Source organism: Aegilops tauschii, chromosome 6 (genome assembly GCF_002575655.3).
Source record: "Aegilops tauschii subsp. strangulata cultivar AL8/78 chromosome 6, Aet v6.0, whole genome shotgun sequence".
Taxonomy (NCBI): Eukaryota; Viridiplantae; Streptophyta; class Magnoliopsida; order Poales; family Poaceae; genus Aegilops; species Aegilops tauschii.
In genome coordinates this window covers 290,538,797-290,557,340 of record NC_053040.3, presented here as the reverse complement: position 1 = coordinate 290,557,340, position 18,544 = coordinate 290,538,797, and positions in this window count along the sequence as shown.

The window sequence follows — 18,544 nt, the reverse complement described above, 5'->3', positions numbered from 1 at the left end:
GATCTGATCCATCTGTCTAAGGACGAGGGCACGCATGCGCCTGTAAGAGTCCTCGCCTGCCCGTGAGGCATTTTCCCAGGCCGCTGCGGCGTGGGAGGACATCTCTGCTTCATTCGCGGCGCGGCGGGACATCTCTTCTGCTTCCGCGGTGCAGCCGGACCAGCCTGCTGCATCGACGGCGCGGCGGGTCCTCTTTGCTGCTTCGGCAGCGCGGCGGGACCTCTCTGCTGCTATGGCCGTGCGGCAGGACATGTTGGCTGCTTTCGCGGCAAGGCGGGACATCTCTCGTGCTCCCGCTTCCAGGTTCGCCTCTCCCTGGTGGCAAACTCTCGACCCAGAACTCACGCTGGCCATGGCAGACGCGAGGGAACGATGATGAATGCCTTGTTTGTTTTTGACTTTTTGTCGATGAGGAGTTGAGGAGGAATGTGCAGTCATCTTGGAGTAGTAGTATTTATAACCGCGTAGTAATACGCTCCTAAGTGGGAAACCGCTCAGGTTTTGATCGGTGTGAACAGGTTTGCAATTTGGAATGTGACGGGACGCGGCCTCCCTGTTCTTCTAAAAATAATGTGATGGGACGCATGCTCAAACTTTACTGACGGTTATAAGTGCGGGACTATTCCTGGAAAGCGTAAGGTGGGCACGTACGCCTTCTCGGCCGCGTACGTGGCGTTTGCACCATAGGGTGCACCGCAATAGGCAATGTCAGCACACATCTTGTTCCAACAACCGTGCACGCTTGTTATTACCATCGCACACACTTCTTTTAATTAGAATGGGTGTGCCCGTCTAGCGCACACACGTTGATCTCTCTAACTGTTTTAGTTTGTTGTGGCTAATCGCAAACAGTTCATCCATGTGAAGTGTATGCCATCAATCGCAGACACTTTGATCTGGCTTACCCGTTTCTGTTCCATTGCCTAATCGCAAACAGTTAATCCTTCTGAAGCATATGCCCTCAATCACACACACCTTGATCTGGCTGACCGTTTCTTTTGTGTTGCCTAATCACAAAAAGTTCATCCGAGTGAACCGTATATTGTATATCGCACACACCTTCATCTGGCTGCCCGTTTCTTTTGTGTTGCCTAATCACAAATAGTTCGTCTGAGTGAACCGTGTGCTCTATATCGCACGCGCCTTCATCAGGCTGCCCGTTTCTTTTGTTCCGCCTCATCGCAAACAGTTCATTGGACTGAACCGTATGCCCTGGATCGCACACGCAACTAAAATATGAACCGTGTTTGATGCATCCTCCATTGCAAACGTTTTGCACCTTTTTGACGGGTTTTTTTACATCCCCGTTTGGGATTGATGCATCACACACAGTTTCGTGAAAGGGTCTCTGATCGTAGTGTCGTGTTAGCAGCATCCTGCAGTAGTGATGCATTGCACGGAACGTCAAGATGCATTTGTATGAGTAGTTTATCTTGTGGGAGAAAAGGATGAGAGAGGGAAGGCCTTATTTGCAAATGTGGAGCGGGGTGTGGGTATCTTTTTGCAAAATTGCCATAGTTTCCTTCCTATCCGTCGGATATAAATCGGACGACCTATATTGCAGGATGGCAGGCACACCATCATCACCAACTTTGTTTTTATAAGAGTAGAGAGTAGAGATAAATATAAATATAAAATAAATATAAGAGTATAGAAGAGAGTAGAGATAGCAGGGACGTCGGGAAAGGATCGCGCGTGCGCGGGAAAAGGTGGCCGGGTGCGTGCTAGTTGTGGCGCGGCGTCCGGCGTACTTTATAAAATCATACGCCCTCCCACTGCTTTGTGCCTTGCCACCGCTCTCTCCCCGCTCTATGCGTCACCACCGCTCTCTCCCCACTCTTTCTTGCCTCGCCGCCGCCGCGCCACCATGCCGCCGCGTCGCCGGGAAACTTGGGGATACCGCGGCGTCCGCGACGCCCCTCCGACGGCTTCTCCATCGAGATCTGGCTCCGCGGGATGCGCCTCGGCCTCGACACTTTTGACACTGCCCACGAGGCCAGCCGCGCATATGACGCGGTGGCGTGGCGCCTCCGGTGGCCTCATAGAACGTTGAACTTCCCCAACGTGCCGACACGGGAGCGGGCGCAGGAGCTCGCGCCTCTGCCGCGGCTTATCACCGACGAGGATCATTGCGACAACTGGAGGCGGGAGCACAATCTCTACATTGCCGAGATGGACGAGGAAGCCATGGCACTGTGGCACCAATGCTTCCCGCAGGACATCATCAACGAGCGTGAGTTCTACGTGCAAAGGAGGGCGGAGAGGGAGAAGAGGAGGGCGGAGCGAGCCGCCTATCGCGAGGACAAGTGTACACGGAAAAGCGGCCGCTCAATTCAACATGAAGCTAGGAGGAGCGTCGCCCTTGGACTCCGACGACGATCGGTATCTTGATGCCTACATTGAGATGTCGGAGGAGGACATCACCGAGGAGGAATCGAACGACGAGGAGTAGTTGAACTATCTATTTTTTTATCTATCTATGCTGAGAACTATCTATGTCTCTACTCTCTACTCTCTATCTCTACTTCTCTATCTCTACTCTCTACTCTTATAAAAACAGAGTTGGTGATGGTGGTGTGCCTGCCATCCTGCAATATAGGCTGTCCGATTTATATATGACAGATAGGAAGGGAACTATGGCAATTTTGGAAAAAGATACCCACACCCCTCTCCACATTTGCAAATAAAGCCTTCCCTCGTTCAGCCTTTTCTCTCACAACTACTCATACAAACGCATCTTGATGTTACATGCAACGCACGGGCATCTTGCTTGTATCTATCTATGCCAGTATCGACTCAGAGTAGAAAGGAGAAAAATATATAACGCGTCTGTTGGAGCGGCGCGCGCGGGCAATTTTTTGCAGCGGCCGCTGGAGCCAGGCACCCTGGGCCCGCAAAAATTGGCTATTCCGGCGTTGTAAACGCTTTTTTAACGCGCCGCGCGTTGCGCTTCTGTTGGAGATGCTCTAACATGGCAGATGAGTGCTTTAATGTTGCCCACAAGATGCGTGAGTATTACTGTATTTTTCTTGCCATGTTGAGATTTTAAAACCACGAGTGCGAACATGCAGAGGAGCAATGAAGACCAAACACGGGATATTGGGGACATCTTCAAGGAGCGTGGCAAGTTAAAGAGGAGCTACACCGAACCTGTAAAACGAGCTTTGGTAAGTAGCACCCTTTCAATTACTTTCGTTTAGCCTCGTGTTCTTCGATGTGTATATGTTGTACTTTCTGTTTCTCTTAGCCTTGTGTTCTTCGATGTGTAATAAGAAGAGTCTTAATCGTCCTAATACTTTTGTTTTTAGCTTGATGTAGGAAGTGGATGTTCTCACCTTGGAGTCTGTTTTTATATTTTTCCTTTTGAATTCACTTCTCCGAGTCCTGTTTATCTGGCTTCTACTAAATGGATCTGGGTTGCTCTGAGTATTGATCTAAAAAAGAAGTAACTTCATGTCAGGATGCAGTTCCTGCGAGGAGGGAAGTATGGTTAACCTCGAGATCATGTTTCCAAAATGAGGCTGGATTACACACAAGGTGCCCGTTTCCTAATGATGCTGGATTAGACATAAGGTGCAAATTCCCAGATGATGCTGGATTACACACAAGCCAGGTGGAGACGTCAACTGTTCGTGTCCTCGTGGCTCTAGTAAAGGCTGAAAGAAAGCGTGCAACAACTCTTGAGAATGTAGCTGAGTTCCTGAAGAAGCGAAAAGAGCAATCAGATGCTCTCTTCACCCAAGCCAAAGAAGAGATGGAAGAAGCCAGAAAGAAGCTAGCAGAGGCACAGCAGGCTAGGCGTCTCCTGCTATCTAAAACTATTGTCAATACAAATTTTCCTTCATAATAGCTAGGTTCAAATGTTTATCCAGTCAGCATGCCTGTTGTGATGTCCGTGCATCTACTGATGTGGCACAAAATAAACTTTTTTCAGGTCATGTAATAACAACAATTACTTTCCAAACAATAACAGACGAAGCATTGGACATGGTATAGTTCACGCGCAAGCCCAACATTCCAAGTTCAACTTCCACATCAAACTCATGTTCACAAATATCTGCACATTTATAGATAATGTCCACAACCATGATTCATTTCAAAGCCAAAAAAATGTGAGGAGAGTTATAAATAAAGAAAAACCTCTAGTTCCTACTAACAGTGCGAGCACAACAAGTCAAGACCATGCGTAATTAATTATATTTTGGTCATTTTTTGACTAATCGCGAATAACTTCTGGAAGCAGGTATAATTTCTAATGTCGGCCGCGGATGGGGTCCACGATGTTTTGAGCCAAACCGGGCAACACACCGGGTGTCTATGCCGGCGACGCGGTGGTTATAGCATTCGTGGGTTCAGAGTGGCGGCGGCTCCCATGGTCTACTATTCCTCGGTGTCAGCAGTGGCCGCAAACGTGTTGGCCACCTCCGCCAGGATGACGCGATTCCGCCAACATTTGCGTCGGATGGCGCGGCGAACCACGGTGCACTGGACGCCGTGGTCCCCCGTGTGCCGGCATGTAGCAACTGGCCACTCCTCTACAAGCAGGCTTGGAGCGTCGAGTTGGTGCACCAGAGGCCAGCTTGGAGCGGCAGCTTGCTCCTCTGCTTGCCCGCCTGCAGCCCCGCCCATGGTACTGATGGCCTGGGGCGGGGAGGGAGGTGGGGCAGCGAGTTGCCTAGCTTGTCGGGGCACCCAGCCGGCTTTTATGCTAGAGAACTCGTCTTCCTGCTTGCCGGATGCTATGGAGAGTGTGGAGAAAATGGTGCAAGGAGGATTTGGGGAGCAGCGGTATGATGCAATTCTTGCCAGGCGTCTGGCCTTGTTTAAATAGCGAGCGGACAAGAGGAGCCAGCCGACGTTGTGTTCTAATGCCGTCCGGCTCGCGGAAGGTCGTGTTGCCGGCACACGCGCGGATCCAATGGAGGCAGACGGGGCAGTCTGAAGCCGGTTGCATGCGGCGAGGAGGCATGTTCAGCCTGGCCTGCATCGAGTAGGGCCCTCTTGGCCGGCGCACTGGTTCAATGCCTGCGCCATGAGAGGTCGCGCCCGTGTCAAAGCAATCACTCCCTCCAGTCCTTTTTTGTTTGGGTATAACAAAATGTCGTTTTCCATTCACATTTTACAAGTAAAATTCATGGACAAACTTTGACCCAAAATACGATGGGGACTAGTAAACTAGGACGGAGGTAGTATTTATGAATTCCATTTTCGCTCCATACCAATCGTTCTAAAAACTACTTAGTACTTATAACGCACCATTAAAAATCAGAACTCTTACCCCGCTAAAAAAATGATATTTTAAACGTGGTTACTCGATCAGTGGCGATTGGCGAGCCACCACCTCCAGGTCGATCACCTGTGGTCCCAACCATCAACTCCTATGGATCAAATTATCACACAAGCTGACTATTCCTACAATGGTGCGCTCCACCACGTACCCGGTACCCGTGCATGCAGCAACCGTGCACCTAGGTTTTTAGGGTTTATTTGTTTACGGTGCCTTTGCGTAACTCTCATGTGTGCGAGACAGCGAGAGACCGACTGCGTGTGTGCGCCTCTTCTCTTTGTATATGTACTCCACCGTTTGTCTGGTGTCCAAAAAATTATACAGTAATAACTAGCAATGTGCCAATGCGTTGCCACATGATCAAAGTAGATTAATACATATTCACCGATTTGATAGAAAAAAGAGTCTAGTTTTGAAATACGTATATCACTAAAAATATGTTATGCTTCACTCAAAATATATTCCTTTGGCGGTTTTGATGAGATAAGGGAGGAATGTGGTTGGTTTCAAGATTCAAGAAGTGGTATATCTCTAATTTCCATACTCTGCTCCTATAAAAACAGAGTTGGTCATGATGGTGTGCCTGCCATCCTGCAATATAGGCCGTCCGATTTATATCTGACAGATAGGAAGGAAACTATGGCAATTTTGCAAAAAGGTACCCACACCCATCTCCACATTTGCAAATAAGGCCTTCCCTCATTCATCCTTTTCTCTCACAAGATAAACTACTCATACAAATGCATCTTGATGTTACATGCAACGCACGGGCATCTTGCTAGTACTCTTATAAAAACAGAGTTGGTGATGATGGTGTGCCTGCCATCCTGCAATATAGGCCGTCCGATTTATACCCAACGGATAGGAAGGAAACTATGGCAATTTTGCAAAAAGATACCCACACCCCTCTCCACATTTGCAAATAAGGCCTTCCCTCGTTCATCCTTTTCTCCCACAAGATAAACTACTCATACAAATGCATCCTGATGTTCCATGCAACGCATGGGCATCTTGCTAGTTGTTGCAAAAAGCCCATGTCCGTGTGTGTGTGCTGTGTGTGAGAGAGAGAGGGAGAGAGGAGGAGGACGGAGTGCGTGTGTGACAAAGACACAAAGAGTGTGTGTGCGAGAGGTATCAGCTTAAAATGAGGCGATAGTGTGTGTGTGCACGATCAAGAGGGCGTGTCTCAAGAAGGGACAAAAAATTTACATAGATACAAGGAGCGAGAGAGACATGTACGCGATAGTGGAAGCACGAGTGTGCGGGTGTATAAACCAATCTGGAGGCTAGTCGATCAATGTTTGTGAGACAAATATGAGTCGGGGTGCGAAAGCGAGAGTTTTGTGTGTGTGTGAGAGAGAGACGGTAGTTGGGAAGGGGAGTGGAAGCAGGATTTGTGTGTGTGTGTGTGTGTGAGAGAGAGAGAGAGGGGGAGGGGAGTTTGTTTGATCGGTAATTGAACAAATGAATAACGTCAGTTTTATAACTGGGATGGAGACGGAAAGGAGACCGCGACAAATGGTGTGTCTGCGGGAGAGAGTAATTTTAGTGGTATGAGTCATATCTAGAGAGATATAGGGTGTGTGAGAGAACCCTAGAGAGAGAAAGACAAAGTGAAAGACGAGTGAGAGTGTGTGTGTGGCGGTGAAAAAGAAAGCTTAGGTACCAATTGATACCAGAGAACAGTAGAGACGTGAGAGATAATGAAAACCATGTAATGTATAATGATAGGGAGAGTGTGACACTTCTCAAGGGAGACGTCGAGAGACCATGTTTGCGAAAATAGGAGAAACATGAAGTGAGCATCGGGTGAGCTGGAGAAAAGAGAGTGATAGCTACATGAAGGAGCATGTGAGAGAGATGGCCGTGAAAGGAGATTCAAATATTTAGTTGCGTGTATAGAAAATATCAACATAAAAGGGATTCAAATATTTGAATTAGATATGATGATAGATGTATTCATACTCGAACCAAAATTGATCTATCAAACATGCATACTCATATGAATTCACGCGCATCTATGTTATTTAATATGTAGAACTGATCCATACATTTTAGTAGAACATAATTTGGTTTAAATTTTTAGAATTCTACCTTATGATTTTGAGACCATTGTATTTGTAAATCATATTATATATATATAAAGGAGCAGAATTCTTTGTTGTGCTTTTGAAAGTATATATAAAAAAATGATGTATATAGAATTTTATTCCAATCGAAAATGGATCCTGCCCAAACAAAAATAGAATACAAACTGGATTCGGATTGAGTTGGCACGGTAAACGTGCACTCTTGCTCTGCAAAAATTTGAACAAAGCGGAGAAAGTTGCAGTAACCGCCCGAAACCAAAATCTGTGAGATGGAAATTACTGCCTATTCCTGACACGCAAAGCCTATCGGCTCAATTTCTATATGTTTCGACAGGGTTAGGTTTGTAATTTCACACAAACGTGACATAACCGCCTCTCACCCAGATTCATACACGGTGGGCGCCAAAACACAGTGTCTCCTCAGCCGAAATCGACTCCCTCCCCGATTCATACACGGTGGGCGCCAAAACAAACTCTCGTCGACAAATATTCGGTGTATGCAAGGTTACCGTCCTATCCCCAACCTACTAATATTGCCGTGATGTAGAAAATATTAAACAGGGACTAAGTTTGTAAATTTCCTTGCATTTGAGACAAGCGCGCCCTGAAGACATGGTTCCCCCTTCCTCTCTCCCTCCATTTCCCCATTCGTACTCCGTGGGCGCCAAAACACCCTCTCCACCCCAGCCTCCTCCGTCCGCCACCCCATCCACCGCCTTCCTCCTCCACCATGCCGGAGCTGATACCCCGATGCCGTTATCCATTACAAGAGATCGACCTCTCTCATCCACGGCTTCGGACCGGGATCCTTGCATCCCGTCCTCTCGCTTCATCCCCGTCGTCGTCCACCTTGCCGGTACCACTCCTACGACCGTCTCGTCCACCGCGCAGGGACATTTCTCCCGCCGCCACCGTCTACCCTCCTTGATCTGCTTCCACGCTGCCGATAGCCATTGCTACCACAACACCGTCAAATTCTCAACAGATGCATACACGACGCCGCACCAGAGGCGGTACTCTTTCGTATCTGCTCAACTTATTTATCGCAGCTAGAAAATAGATCTCCACTGCTTTACTATGATTTCTTGTCCATCACTTACTTGTTAGTTGAAAGCAAACATTGGTTGCGAAGTGGCCTTTGTCCGGTTTGCACCTTCAGATCCGCCATGGCACACTCAACACTATACTCGCAATGCTTATGGTTTTCCCCATTTATATTCCACACTAGTTAAATGACAATAGACTAAATTTCAAAATTGGGTCAGTCAATTTTTGAGAGCTCGCCGGAGTTCGCCGGTGCGAAGGAAGGGGCTCGGGTGGGGAAAGTGGATGTGGGGGGCGGTGGCCTGGCGGTGGTGGGGCCTTGCCGAACAAAAGAAAACTCGACGCGGGTGGGGTGGCGGAGGAACATAGGCGGTGGGGGCGGTTCAGGGGAGGGCGGGGGGCGGGGGGTCGGGGCCGGTTGTTCGGCCAGCGGCTGTATGGGAAGAATAAGAGACGAGGAAGAAGAAGGGTTAGGAGACATAGGATCTTCATCCAACAGCCTGAAATGTTCGACTGACCCAAATGACAAAAGTCACGCAACTTGCATGCACACATTCCTTTATATTCAGTACCATCATCATAGCTGCTTAGGACTGCTCTTGAATCCATCAAGCTAAACAGTGTGCCACTCATTATTCCAAACTTGTTGCTCAAATACAAATATGATATGATGCTAATATTACTAAAACAGAAAACGTTTAATTGGTCAGCTAATGTTCCTACTTTACTTTCGAAAAGCACGTGCACCACATATAGAGAGACAACAGGGAGTTGCATTCTTAATGCGCTCTGGTTCGTCATGTGTGGGCACTACGCAAAGAGCATATTATCCAAATCTGCTTGCTCTTCTTTAGCATGTTCCTCTTCCGTTCTTCTTTAATAAGTACTCTCTCCATTCCTAAATACAAGTCTTTGTATAGATTCCACCATGGACTACATATGGAGCAAAATGAGTGAATCTACACTCTAAAATGTATATGTATACATCTGTATGTGATCCATAGTGGAAATCTCTACAAAGACTTATATTTTGGAACGGAGGGAGTATGATAGTAGTACAGTATGTTCCTTGTAGTGAAGAGGAGCAGGGACATTTGCACTGTAGAGGTCTATCTGGTCGGTTGTGATGGACACTTTCAACTCTTCGGGCATCTTTGATTCGTAGGATTTTGTAAACATAGGAATAGGAATTGTAGTGGCCTGCCCACTTGAATCCTATAAGATTAGCAAGGAAATGTGGGGAGTTGTGTTGCCTTTGAGAGTTACACTGATATAATGTTAGTGATATGCTCCAAAGCCCTCAACCACTTTCTCATATCCACATTTGTCCCAAACCAAAAGTCAAACTCGGCCCCACCGATTTGATCTATCCGGCGCCACCGAGTTCATTTGACATAGCCACTGCCAGAAACCCTAATCAGTTTGATCTCACCGATGGGATCTCGGTCTCACCGAGATGGGCTTGCAAACTCTCTGTTACCTGTTGCAATATTTCGGTCCCACCGAGATAAGCAATCGGTCCCACCGAGTTTGCCTGACCAACTCTGTGTTTTGCTTATTACCAAAATCGGTCCCACCGAGTTGAGGTTTTACCATAACCCTAGCACATTGGTCCCACCGAGTTGATCATATCGGTCCACCGAAAAGCCTAACGTTCACATTTTGAACTGAATCGGTCTGACCGAGTTTCATGATTTGGTCCCACCGAGTTTGGTGAATTGTGTGTAACAGTTAGATTTTGTGTGGAGGCTATATATACCCCTTCACCCACTCTTCATTCGTAGAGAGAGCCATCAGAACGTGCCTACACTTCCAACATACATTTTCTGAGAGAGAACCACCTACTCATGTGTTGAGACCAAGATATTCCATTCCAACCACAAGAATCTTGATCTCTAGCCTTCCCCAAGTTGCTTTCCACTCAAATCATCTTTCCACCAAATCCAAATCTGTGAGAGAGAGTTGAGTGTTGGGGAAACTATCATTTGAAGCACAAGAGCAAGGAGTTCATCATCAAGACACCATCTATTACCTTTTGGAGAGTGGTGTCTCCTAGATTGGTTAGGTGTCACTTGGGAGCCTCCGACAAGATTGTGGAGTTGAACCAAGGAGTTTGTACGGGCAAGGAGATCGCCTACTTCGTGAAGATCTACCCTAGTGAGGCAAGTCCTTCGTGGGCGATGGCCATGGTGGGATAGACAAGGTTGCTTCTTCGTGGACCCTTCGTGGGTGGAGCCCTCCGTGGACTCACGCAGCCGCTACCCTTCATGGGTTGAAGTCTCCATCAACGTGGATGCACGATAGCACCACCTATCGGAACCACGGAAAAAATATTTGTGTCTCCAATTGCGTTTGCATACTCCAATCACATCCCTTTACATTCTTGCAAGTTGCATGCTTTACTTTCCGCTCCTCATATACTCTTGTCATGCTTGTTTGAAATGTATTGTGAATGTTTAAACTTGTGCTAAAACTCCACCTCAACTTGAAGAAATTAAAAACTGCTACTTTTCCTTGTTGAGGGTCTAATCACCCCCCTCTAGACACCTCTTCTCGATCATTTCAATTGGTATCAGAGCATTGGTCTCCATTGCTTTGGTTTAATCACCATTGGAGGCAGATGGACGAGTCTACGTTGGGGAGTCTTAGATGTAGAGTGCCTATACTTGATGGAGAGTTCTTTCATGAGTGGAAAATTGAGATGCTTGAGATTTTCAATGAATATCATTTGAACAAGTACATTACTAGCCCTTGTGCACCTCATGTCGATCCCTTGCATCCTACCCTTGATGAGTCTATTGACATGATCCGCAACCTTAGAATTGTTAATCTTATCACTAGAGGTTTGCCTAGAAACTTGATTGGTTGCTTGCCTACTCTTGATTGTGCCTACACCATATGGAGATTTCTTGAGGAACGATTTCCAAACTATTCCTTGCAAAACTTAGATGAAATTCTTCATAAGTCTATTGCCTTGAGTAAGATGAATTCCAATGATCCTAAGTTTGGTGATTGTCTATTTGAGCTTACTAACCTCATGCGTGCCAAAGGAGATGTTGGAATCATTAGCAATATCATCTCCGAAGCCATTAGAATTCATAAAGATGAATATTGTGATGATCATTTATCTAATGAATCACTCTCTCTAGGAATTGATCCATCACAAGACGATGTTGAACATGGACACTATGATGAGGATGATGATAGTGACTTTGATCTCGATGAGTCTATGAGACACTTTGGCCTTATGGCTAATCTTCGCGGCTACATGGCTGGAGGAAATGAATGGGTTCTTGATAGTGGATCTACCGATCACATGACCGGAGACAAGGATATGTTTCGTGAGCTAGCTGAAAACGACGGCCCACGAATGTATGTCACCTTTGGTGATAACTCAAAGGGTAAGGTGGTTGGCCTTGGTAAGGTGGCCATCTCACATTATAGCTCCATACAAAATGTTATGCTCGTTGAATCTCTTGGCTACAATTTACTTTCCGTATCTAGACTTGCTGACTTTGGCTTCAATGTCCTATTTACTGAAGTAGATTGCCAAGTGTTTCATAGAGATAACCACAATATGGTCTTTACCGGTATACGTAGACACTACAAAAAAAGACACATCCGTTACATTTTGGGCCGAACGAATTTTTTTTCTGTCATAATTATGACACTTCTATGACAATAATTGTGACAAAACCCGGTATCATCATAGATGTGGTGGGCTCCTACTTCTATGACAAAAATCATGACAGAAAATGGGTTTTTCGTCCTGGGCGGGCCGGAGACACAGCTGCATGACATTCTTTGGGCCGTCCATGACGGAAAAAACCATGGTAGAAGCGAGGGCGAGGAAAATATCGGGGTGTTCCCGGTTACGGTGGGTGGTCGGGGCCGAGCGATGCACGTTTCTCTCGTACACGCACACGCGTGGGTCCGAGGCGTTGGGCTCTAACTGAACCCGAGCGAGGCGTTGGGCTCTAACTGAACCCGAGCGAGGCCTTGGGCTCTAACTGAACCCGAGCGATTGCACTACAGGCTACGCGTTACTGAACCCGAGCGATCGATCGATGGCTGTTAACTAAACCCGATCGAGCGACTCCTTTGCTACTGCTGCTAACTGAAGCCGATCGATGTTGCCTCTGGATGAATAGTGAGCGTAGCTGGGGGGTTTGGATGAACAGTTCCCGGTGGGGGTGGATGAACAGGACCCCGTGGTGCTGCCTCTGGATGAACAGGACCCCGATCGATCGAGCCGGTTGGGGCTGGATGAACAGGACCCCGTGGAGGGCTGGATGAACAGGACCACCCCGTGGAGGGGTGGATGAACAGTAGACGGTGGAGGGGTGGATGAACAGTAGCCCGTGGAGAGGGCTGGTTGAACAGTAGCCGGTGGAGTAGCGCGCGGTGGAGGCTGGATGAACAGGAGCCCATGGATGAACAGGAGCCCATGGATGAACAGTCGCAGGTGGAGGCTGGAGGAGGTCGACGATGGATGAACAGTAGCCCGTGGAGGCTGGAGGGGGTCGACGGTGGAGATGAACAGTATCCCGTGGAGTCTCGTTTTGCGGTACGCCACACCCCTCCCGATGAACAGGACCCCCGTTTCGACCATAGCGCTCCAACACAAGTCCGTTTCCTCCGTTTTGGGGTACGCCACACCCCTCCCGATCAACAGGACCCCCGTTTCGACCGTAGGAGGTCCGTTTCCTCCGTTTTGCGGTACGCCATACCCCTCACGATGAACAGGATCCCGTTTCAAAAGTGGCCGGTCGAACTCAAGGCCGTTTCCTCCGTTCTATGGTATGCCAGGCCTCGTTTCCATCGGCTGTTCCGTCCAAGCCCTCCCGATGAATACGACGACGCATTCCGTTCCGACCCAGCCGTTTGGCTCCCCATGAACACGATGACGACGCAGTTTCTCTGTTCTAACCCAGCCATGTACACGAGCCCTGGTCGTACGTATGCGCGAGTAGGCGTTCGAGACCCTGCCCGTATGTACGTACGTGGCCGTATTTTCTTTCTTGCACACTGGCCGCTGTACGTACGTGTACATGCTACGTGCGCGCCTCTACTACGACACGTGCGCGCCTCTACATCGACCAGTATGTACGTACACGTTCTTGACCAGAATGACAATGCTACGTACGCTTCGACCAGGTGGGTCCCGACTGTCAGGCACTTCCTTGCGTGCAAAGATATAGCTGGTGGGTCCCAGCAGTCAGGGGGGCGAATCGTTTTTTTTTTGCCCGAATGTGTGCGAAGATGTAGCTGGTGGGTCCCAGCAGTCAGGGGGGAAACACTTTTTTTGCAAAATACGGTGGCCCGTCCGGTGGGTCCTCGCTGTCAGGTGCAGGAATAATTATTTTGCGCGTAATAAGGAGGCACTTCCTTGCGGCTGCCGTGGACCTAGCTATCAGCCTCTCCACGTACAGTACTCTTCCAATGGAAGTTGGTTGTTGACCACATTGACCACGCCGCGCCGAGAGCACCAAGGCGGTGGACGACGGCGAGGCCTAGGAAGGGGACGACGCGGAGCCAGGGAAGACGCGGCAGTGGATGCCCACGCGTAGAGGAGTACGAGGGTTCACTGGTTCGCTGTGGTGTGAGGCTGTCGTCGCCGCAGAATAACAGGGGGTGTGGGTGAGTAGAGGGATGGCCTGGCCAGCGGTGGGAGTAGTAGGGGCGGTGGGGCCTCTGCGGCATCGCAGCCGGCCACGGGAGGCAGGAGCACGAGGCAGGACCGGCGCTGCTTTGGGCGGCTGGAGCAAGAAGACCAGAGGTTGAAGAAGCACTACGGCCGTTGGATGGACATCGTACGGTCACTGGAGCTAGAATCGTTCATATTAACTAAATTGACAAAGCCCTCTGCCCCGTCAACTTAGTTGGCCCACAAGTCAGCCTCCCACTATTGTGGGTCCTAGCTAGCAGGGGGTATTCATTTTTTTGTGCATAATAAGGAGGCACTTCCTTGCGTGCGAAGATATAGCTGGTGGGTCCGACCTGTCAGCGGTGGGAACGTTTTTCACAAAATACAGAGGCCCTTCCGGTGGGTCCCAGCTGTCAGGTCGAGGAATCATTATTTTGCACATAATAAGGAGGCATTCCCTTGCGTGCGGCCGTGGACCCAGCTGTCAGCCTCTCCACGCACAGTCTACTTCCGATGCTGTCGTTCGTTGACCACTCCGCGCCGAGCGCATCCAAGGTGGTGGACGACGGCGAGGCCCCGGACAGCAACGAGCCCGAGATGGGAAGACGCGGGAGTAGAGTCGCAGACGGAGAGGTGTACGAGGGTTAACTGGTTCTGGTGCGGTGTGGTTCGGCAGTCGGTGGAGAAGAACAGGAGGTGTGGAGGGGTGGAGGGATGGCCTGGCCAACGGTGGAGTAGCGCTTCACAGTGAAGCATGCTAAGCAGAGCTGCTAGCAGGAGGAGGCGGGAGCAGGTGGTCCCGGCGGCGCTGGAGGAAGAAGACGAGAGATTGAAGATGGATGCCGGTCGTTGGATGTAAATCAAATGGCTAACGATGTCAGAATCATTTGTTGACTAAGTTGACAACGACTTGCATTGGCTTCGACCTATTGGCCCACATTTCAGCCTCAAAAAATGTGGCACGTATTCAACCCATTTTTTCAGAATTTACAGTCTTTTTTTGCGGGGTAGAATTTACTGTCCATTTGATCTTTTTTTTTTGAATTAGAGTCCATTAGCTGGGCTCGGTGAACAAATAATGTAGCGTCCATGCGGCCCATTTATGTTTTTCCTAAAGAAATTACAAGCCATTTGCACTTTCTCGAAATACACGATTTTGCTGGGCTTATTCTAATTATAATGTTGGGGTGGGCGCAGCAATGTTATCAAAAAATAAACAGGGGCTGAGCATTTTGTTATATATATATATATATAAATAATAAGTGATTTATTATTACATTGGTTCTTAAATCTTACCAAGCTTTTGTACACAATCACCAGGATTTGTGTTGCCAAAAAAAATCAAGGATTTTATTGTTAAAAAATTATTTTTATAAGTTAATAAGATGTGGGATATTGTTTTCTTACATATGTGAGTATCTGTTAAATATATGATGACAATAACAATACTATATAATAACATATAAAATAATTTAAATATATATAATATAGTTAGAAGGGAAACATAAGTTGGACCAGGCGTTCCTATTCTTATATAGAAAAATAGAACAGACCTCTGCGTTTTCTTCAAAAAAACATAAATTGGGCTGCCGATGTTTCAGGAAAAATAAAACCTCGGATGGGAGGTCCATAGGCCGGTCGATACATGACGGCCCTCAAGAAAATTCAAACAGGCCTATGGACCTCCCATCCGAGGTCGTGGGCTGCGCATGTTAAAAAAGAAAGCCTAGACGGGGCAGCCCAAAACCCAGCTAATACTTGCTGCCCCAGAGATAATAAATGATACCTGCCAGCTCCCCGGCTTCGTTGTGAATTTATCTCCTATAGTAACTACGTTGAAGCACCTAAAAAATGTAACTATGTTGACAAACCCGTGGGCCCCAACGTTAGTATAGCATTAGGAGGAAGTATTTTTTCGATGAGGCACTTGCTTGCGTACGGCCATAGACCTGGTGGGTCCCGACTGTCCGCCTCTCCATGTACAGTCCTCTCTAGATTCCTCTTGTTTGTTCAGCATGTTCACAACGGCAGACAGCGGCGACGCGGCGAGCGCACAAAGGCGCATGAGGAGATCCGAGCACCTGAGGAAGTGCCTTATTAGTAACGAAACAACTGAACTAGCCTAGTGGCCGAGTGACACTACCCGCAGCTGTTCCGCCCGGGTTTGATTCCACCTGTGCAGAGAAAATATCTCTAAATTTTTTGCCTCTGCCTTTATTAACATGTGGGTCCCAATTGTCATCTACGCACACCGCGTCCAACACTTGCCAAAACTTCGTCCCTCGTTTTCTCTGTTTTTCGCACACTCGACATTGTGTGGGCATCTTGAAAATAACATATCTTTTTGACTGTGCATCATATGAAGATGTGCTATGCATGAATGTTGATCAGCATGATGTTAACTGGCTGGTAGTTCCAGTTTCGACCATGAATAAAACTTCCAGCATGATGTTAACACTGTTTGAAAAGGCCGTGTTAATATAAATGCTCTGCCTCTAAAAGTTGCAGTTTCTTATCCGAAACTGAACTTGGAGTTTCTTATCTGAAACTGAAACTTGCAGTTTCTTCTCTGAGAATCACATTGTCTGCACTTTTATACTCCTATGAAACTACATTTTTAAAGTGCTAAAAATAGATCTCTAGAATTCATAAAATACTTCATATGCTCAATACTGCAAATCTGAAATTCAAAATACATTCATATCTGAAAGTACTCTCAAAATACACAACACAAAACACAATTCACAACCTGCAAATACTAACAACCCTAAGCTCCTCCTGACAATTCACAACCTGCCCGACTATCGGTCTGGGGGGGCAATCCCTCCTATTCCTCGGCGGCAGACAGCCGCCCCGTGAGACGATGTGAACGGCGAGGGAGAGGATGGCGGGGAAGCGTCATCGGGCCAACTGTTTTTCTCCTCTTGTAGTTGGGTTCGGTCGACGAAGACTCCACCGGCTTGCTCTGGCACGACACCCTCACAAACGGCACCCTGTAGATGCTCGATCCTTCAATCTCTGGTGGATGCTCCATCTGGGATCGATACTCCCACCACCGCTCCCTCACGATCAGATTCGGTGAATCTGTTTGCTCCATGGCCCAGAGCAGCAACTCTATGTACTCCCGCGCGACTCCCTCCGGGAGTATAGCCGCATTTTTGCTCTGTTGCAGATATTTGGCCATGGATGTCGCCGTCGCCGCTAGTTGGTCCTTGTTGTCAAACCAAGACTGTATCTCCAACATCCTAGCTAGCTTCACAGGGTCGCCGTCTGCGATCCTCACGTATCGGTTGTACTCCTCCATCGATCTACTTCCCCACAGCACCTTCACTCGCCAGCGGTGGTTTTTTAATGGAAGAGGAGAGGAGCAGCGCTGGTTTTGGTTTAGAACGGGAGAGGAGCGACGCTGGTTTTGGATTGGAACAGGAGAGGAGGGGCGGTGGTTTTGAAATGGAAGAGGAGAGGAGCGGCGCTGGATTTAGATTGGAACAGGAGAGGAGCGGCGGTGGTTTAAGAGGAGAAGAGCGGAAGAGCGGCGCTTGTCTTGGAAGTATTTTTTTGTTTTGCGTATTTTGGGTCAAAGTTTGACCACGTACTGTATTTGACAAGCAAAATGTGAATGCATGTCACCAAAAATTGTCTCGTTTGGTTCGTATCTGAATGTACTTTCAAATTATATTATTTTTGCAATGTATAACATATATTTTATTTGCGAAAATCATGGTCAATTATGACCCAGAATAAAAGGGAGACTAGTTAATGTGGGGTCGCTATCTTAATTTAAGGGTAAATTGATTTTGATTTTCATCCAGTCACTGCGCGCCGGCCCTCTCGTCCAATCATAAATCGCTGCCGCACGCTCCTCTCCCTCTTCTCCATTGCAAACCCACCTCCTCTCCTCTACATCATCTCCATTCCAAAACCATTGTGTCGCCTCTCCCTCTTCTCCATTGCAAAACCACCTCCTCTCCTCTCCATCATTTCCATTCCAAAACCACCGTCTCGCCTCTCCCTCTTCTCTATTGCAAGACCACTGTCTCTCCTCCCATCTTCCAAAGCTAGCACCGAATCAGGCAGATCGCCGGCGGCGACCAGGCAAAGTTAGCCAGGTTGAAGGAGATCCTTACTTGGTTTGACAATGAGTGGGAGATTTCGAGGACGGTAGGGTTTAAGGTAAGCTTCGCACTAACCTAATCTTCCACCTGCTCATGCTTACAATCAGTGTGACAGCTAATGAAAATCAAGGTTACAATCAGTCTCCGAGTACTACGCCAATCACCCTTAAATAGCTCTGGACCTTTGGGTCAAAGTTGTGACACTGTGTACAAATAAAGAAAAATAGATTGGTGCTTCTTTCAGAAAAGAGTACTCCCTAGAAAACTGCCAATATAAGCTACTAGTATTTGGTTAGAGGATTTGCTGCCGAGAAAGATCCGTCCACAGAGAGCGCCACACATCCCACTGGTGGTGGTGGAT